Below are 5299 nucleotides of genomic sequence, written 5' to 3' on the forward strand. Positions count from 1 at the left end.
GGTGCCTAAATACTGAGCTCCTTGACAAGAGAGTTCAGTGGCACCATTATCCAAGAACAACAGCTCTGGGCTCCAGAAATGGCGCTGTTTTCCTTCCCCATAGCTTCCGCTCAGGCAGTGAGGCTCACAGATAGCAGCACAACAGAGGGCCCTCTGGGGAACATTCTTAAATCTGATTCTAGAATCAATACACATCACACAGGAAGTGCCTGCAGACAGATGCCTTGCATCCATGAGGATGGGGCACTGGTCCCTGCCTGATCTGCCTTGTCGGCACATGGCTCATTCATCCGAGCAGAGCTAGGTAAGAAGCATCTCATGGGAAAGAAGTGAGCAGTGGAAGAGGTGAAGTGATTTACTTGAGATCACTTCACAAATTGGTGCCACATTTTCCTGAGAGAACCTAACCTCCCCTTCCCCAACCTCAAGATCTGGATGCCTGCTGCCAGCCAGCAGAAAGTGTCTGAGGGGCCAAGTATTGATTCATTGATACATTCAGTGACTCTTTTGGGAGAGGGGTAAGGGCATCTCTCATGCCAGGAATTGAGAACACAGCTGGCAACAAGCTGATGTGGCCCTGTTGTTATAGAACTTTCATCCTACGAGGAAAGACAGACAGCAAATAAAAAACAAACCCACAAACAACATTGTGATCAGTGCTATGAAGGAACCGAGCAAGATGAGGCCCGAGAGTTTCAGACAGTGGTCAGGGCAGTGCCTCTGAGGAGGGGACGTTCAGGACTCCAAGGTCAAAGGACAAGTTGGAGCCAGCCAGGCGCAGGTCAGAGAGCATGGCAGCGAGAAGTAGGGGAACAGCTTGGCATGTTCCAGAAACTGTCACAATATCAGCGAGCCTGGCGGTGTGGTGAGCGAAGGGCAGAGTGGCAAAAGATGAACAGAGACAAGGGAGCTGCCAGCTTGGGTTCTGTAATAGGTTAGGGTCATTGACTTTACTCTGAGCACCAACAGAAGCTAGCTAAGCTTTCCAGGCAGGAGTGGCCACAAGTTGATTTGTACCTTTTAAAGATCATTCTGGATATATGTAGAAAACTTAGACTTTGAGGGGCCAGAGAGGCAACAGGAACTTCTTGCATCACCGAGAGATGGTGGGGGCGTGGTGGACCAGGTGGTGGGCCATGGGGTGGCAGGAGTGGGCAGAAGCTTGTTATATTTTGGGTGTAGAATTGGCAGGACATCCAAAGGGTGGGATGTTCGGTGGGCAGGATGAGAGTATGGAGGAGCCCAGGATGTTACCTAGATTCTCGGCTTCAGCGGTCAGCTGAGTCGAGAGAGGTAGCAGAGGCCACTGCCAAGGTGCGGAAGATGGGGAGGAACAGGTTTGCATATTCTCTCTAAACGCAGAGGTGAAGAAAGCTGTGGAATATATACATTTCGCACTGAGAGGCGTTGTCTGGGTTGAAGATAAGAATTTGAGAGTCATCAAGATTTAAATGGTATATAAGGACATTGAAATAAGCTAGACTACCAGGGAAGAAAGTATAGTGGGGAAGCAGACATGAACTTGTAGCACTTCGGAGTTTAAATGTCTTACAGGGGAAGGGAAGCCCATGGGGTGACTAAGCATAGTCTACTCCTTTCCTATTGCACTGTAACCAGTGACACAGACATGGTCGAAAGGCCTGTGAATGGGAGAAAATATTTGCAAGCCACAAATCCAGAAAGGGTTAACATCCAAAATGTACAAGGACTCCTACAACTCCATAGCCAAAAAACAAAAACAAAAACAAAAACAAAAAAGCAAAAAACAAGCAATCCAATTAAAAACTGAGCAGAGGAACTGAACAGGCATTTTTCAGAAGAAAACATACAAAGGGCCCAGGAAAAGATGCTCAGCATCCGTAATCACCAGGGAAACACAGATTGAAACCACAATGAGGTATCACCTCTCACCTGTTAGCATGGCTGTCATAAGAAGACAAGAGGGAACAAGCATTGGCAGGGGTGTGGAAGAAAGGGAACCTTGTGCACTGGTGATGGGAATGTGTTGGTGCCGCCACTGTGGAAAACAGTATGGAGGGTCCACAACAAATTAAAAATAGACCACCATATGGTCCAGCCCTGGGACAAGCCCTGTGCAATTGTGACTATGCCAGGTGGAGAGGACCTGGAGGACAGAGCCTCTGAGGTGTGAGAAGCTGTAAGAAGGCCAGTATAAATAAGGGGAATTGGAGAGAGGGAGAGAGTGAGGAGATAAGGCCAAAATGAGAGGTTTACCAGATCGCACAGGACCAAGTAGGCCATGAGAAGGATTTACCCAGGGTACGGTGTGAATCCCATGGGGGTTTTGAGGGGTAAGCTACAACTTCTGATTTTTAAATTAAATGTTGAAATTTTGAAATAATTTCAGATTTACCAGGGAGTCACGAGGATAGTAGAGAGAATCCCTATACACTCTCTGCTGGTGTTCAGCCCAGCTTGCCCCTCATCTTGGGGTAATTAAGAGGCACACAGGTGTTTCCATGGGATTGGGACACAGTGACCCAAGGGATAGTTTCATGGAGGACCCCACTAAGTACAAGTCAGGATGTGCAGGTAGATTCCCAAACTACCTGTCGCCCACTGGTCCTTAGTTTGCCCAAATTCCCAAAAGGAAGGGGCACACCACTCAGCAGCATCTAGCCCACCTGCCTTTCTCAGGGCCTTTGTGGTCAGAACTCTTCCTACAGCCCCAAGATGCCACGATTTCAGAAAAGGAAAATTTCCTCATGAAGCATCAGGATTCTCTGGTTGGTGGCACCTTGTAAGAGGTGTTATTCTACTCTGCACTTTTTCTCTTCTGTGCCCAGTGCCTCCCTGGGATTCAGACACCCTTCCTTCTTCCTTCTCCGTTTCCTTCCTCCCTCCCTCCCTCAATTCCTTCCTTCCTCCCTCCCTCCCTCCCTCCCTCTCTTCCACCTTCCTTTCTTTATTCCTGGGATTCACATTCTCAGTGGAATCTCCTCTGCCATTGGCTGTTGTGGGTGAGCAGGACCAAGCACCCTGCCAGCCACTTGCCTGTCTGGCTGCTCCACCTTGCTGGCAAACAGGGCCCATCATGGCCCACTGGTGAGGAGAGGTCACGGTGACCATGGGAAGAATTTCATTTTCTACCATCATCCCCCATCTCACAGCTTGGATCAGTTGCATGCTTTGCTTTCCTGGCTTTTGTCAATCACAAACTTCGAGGGCTCTGTTTCTGGTAGAAGAGGGGGAGGCAGTGGAGGCCGGGAGAAAGACACCCTGCATTCCACAAATATAAAAACGTAAAAATATCTCTCCTCAAGACAGAGTGATAAGAAAATATGCAAAACCTGGCGGCAGAATTCCTTTTAGGGGGGAAATGGTTTTTAGCACAGCAGCGTGATCAACCTTTTGGCCTGCGAAATGATAGCTGCCAGACTTGGCTTGGGTGGGCTAAAGGAACTGCAAGACATTGGAATGTCTCTGAGTGAGAGTTGCAGAGAGCTGGTGGCAGGAAGATAGGGGATGTCTGGGGAGGAAGAAATGCCGAGAACCAAGGCAGGATGCTGATGCCCGGGGAGAAGGGTCCACTCATGGTGGGAACAGCTGAAGAGCTCCTAAGAACAGGGATGTCTAGTGCCCTACTCTAAATGATCTGCTAAACTGGCTTAAATGTAAACACCTGCTCTAACTCCCAGAATCCTCAGCAAAGTTCACCATGTAAATGTGTCAGTGGTGTGGGTTGTAAATCAAGGAAAGGAGCTGCTTTTACTCTCTGCTTCCTCTGTAAAGTTCTTCGCATGCAATTTTCCTGGTCCTAAGAAAGAGAAGGAAGGTGGGCACACTGATTGGTATCAAGACCCCCATTGTCTCAGTCTTATGGCAATTCTTCCCATATGAATTTTTTTTATGTTTATTTATTTTTGAGAGAGATAGCATGAATTGGGGAGGGGCAGAGGAGGAGGGGGACAGAAGATCCCAAGCAGGTTCTGAGCTGACAGCAGTGAGCCTGATATAGGGCTCGAACCCACAAACTATGAGATCATGACCAGAGCCAAAGTTGGATGCTCAACTGACTCAGCCACCCAGGTGCAAACCCCCCCCCAGTTTAACTTATTTTTAATTTTTTAAGTTTATTTGTTTATTTTAAGAGAGACAGAGACAGCAGGAGTGGAGAGGGGCAGGGAGAATGAGAGAGAGAAAATCTCAAGCAGGCTCTGCATTGCCAGCACAGAACTGGATGTGGGGCTTGAACTCATGAAACCACAAAACCATGACCTGAGCTGAAACCAAGATTCCGAAGCTTAACTGACTCAGCCACCCAGGCACCCCATACCCCTTTTAATTTTAAAATAAGAGTTTAGCACTTACAGAAAGAAACCTATAAATTCAGGTTGCCATTATTTTTTTTATATCATCTGGTAAAGAAAGAGTTAAAACTTTGTCAGTGAGTATAAAATCAGTACATTTTCTGATCTCATAGTCAGATCTACCAGGGAGCCCCAGGAAAGGGAGAAGGGCTTAGACATTGGTGATGATTTTCCATCACGAAAAAGCCAGTTAGATAGAAGTGGGAGGCTGGGCAGCGACTTGGTTCAAAGGAATGAAAATGAGAAATGGATTTTGAGCTGAGTTTAATGAGGCTGCTGCAAAGGTTGGATTTAGGTCTAGGCTAACTTGACATTTTAAGAAAAAAATATCTCGGAAGAGAATCAGCAGCAAAGTAGATGTCTGTGCTACTAGATTCAGGCATGGGGCCCGCCTCTAGGGAGATCAAAGAGACTACAGAAAATTAGGATGTTTGGGGGTCATTGGCCAGTAAATAACAAAAGAGGAGGAAACCACAAAAACTAATCTGATTGTAAATTCGGTGTGGAACGAATTAATGCTTAAAAGATCACTGGGGAAGGTGTGGGCAGGATGATGATATATTAGAAAATTAGGGAGGTTTGCCACATCCTTTGCATCATAGCACAAACATCTGAACTCCTAAAGCTTTCTCTAGACCATACTGGATTAGACTGAAAAGTGCTAGTGGGATTATTTTCTTTGAGAATTTGGAACTCAGTTGAGATGATGTCTTCCTGACACCCATGCCAATGGTGGCTCCAGAGAAAAGCCTTACCCTTTGTGGGCAGGGGGAGCTGTCCTTGACTTCCTGAGACGAGGTCCTCTGGGAATGTGCTACGATACCATGACGGTTCAGGGAAGTGATTCCTACTGCTTCTACTTTCTTTCCCTCTGGAATTTCCGGCAGCCAGTGGAAGCATGGATAGCTTTGTTTTTAAAAATGTGATTTAGATTTAGCTCCAACTCCTACTTATCAGGATTTTGAGTA

At 46.9% G+C, this 5299-nt stretch overlaps 1 long non-coding RNA gene across 1 annotated transcript in view; it reads left to right on the forward strand.

Annotated features, from left to right (window-relative positions):
• Positions 1 to 213: 213 nt before the first annotated feature.
• The window catches only part of LOC144221263 (uncharacterized), a 14305-nt gene continuing 9219 nt past the window's right edge, over positions 214 to 5299 (forward strand). The window contains exon 1 of the long non-coding RNA XR_013332006.1: positions 214 to 304. This is a non-coding gene — a long non-coding RNA (uncharacterized LOC144221263). The remainder of the gene's footprint in view (positions 305 to 5299) is intronic.

Source organism: Crocuta crocuta, unplaced genomic scaffold (genome assembly GCF_008692635.1).
Source record: "Crocuta crocuta isolate KB4526 unplaced genomic scaffold, BGI_CrCroc_1.0 scaffold59-1, whole genome shotgun sequence".
NCBI lineage: Eukaryota > Metazoa > Chordata > Mammalia > Carnivora > Hyaenidae > Crocuta > Crocuta crocuta.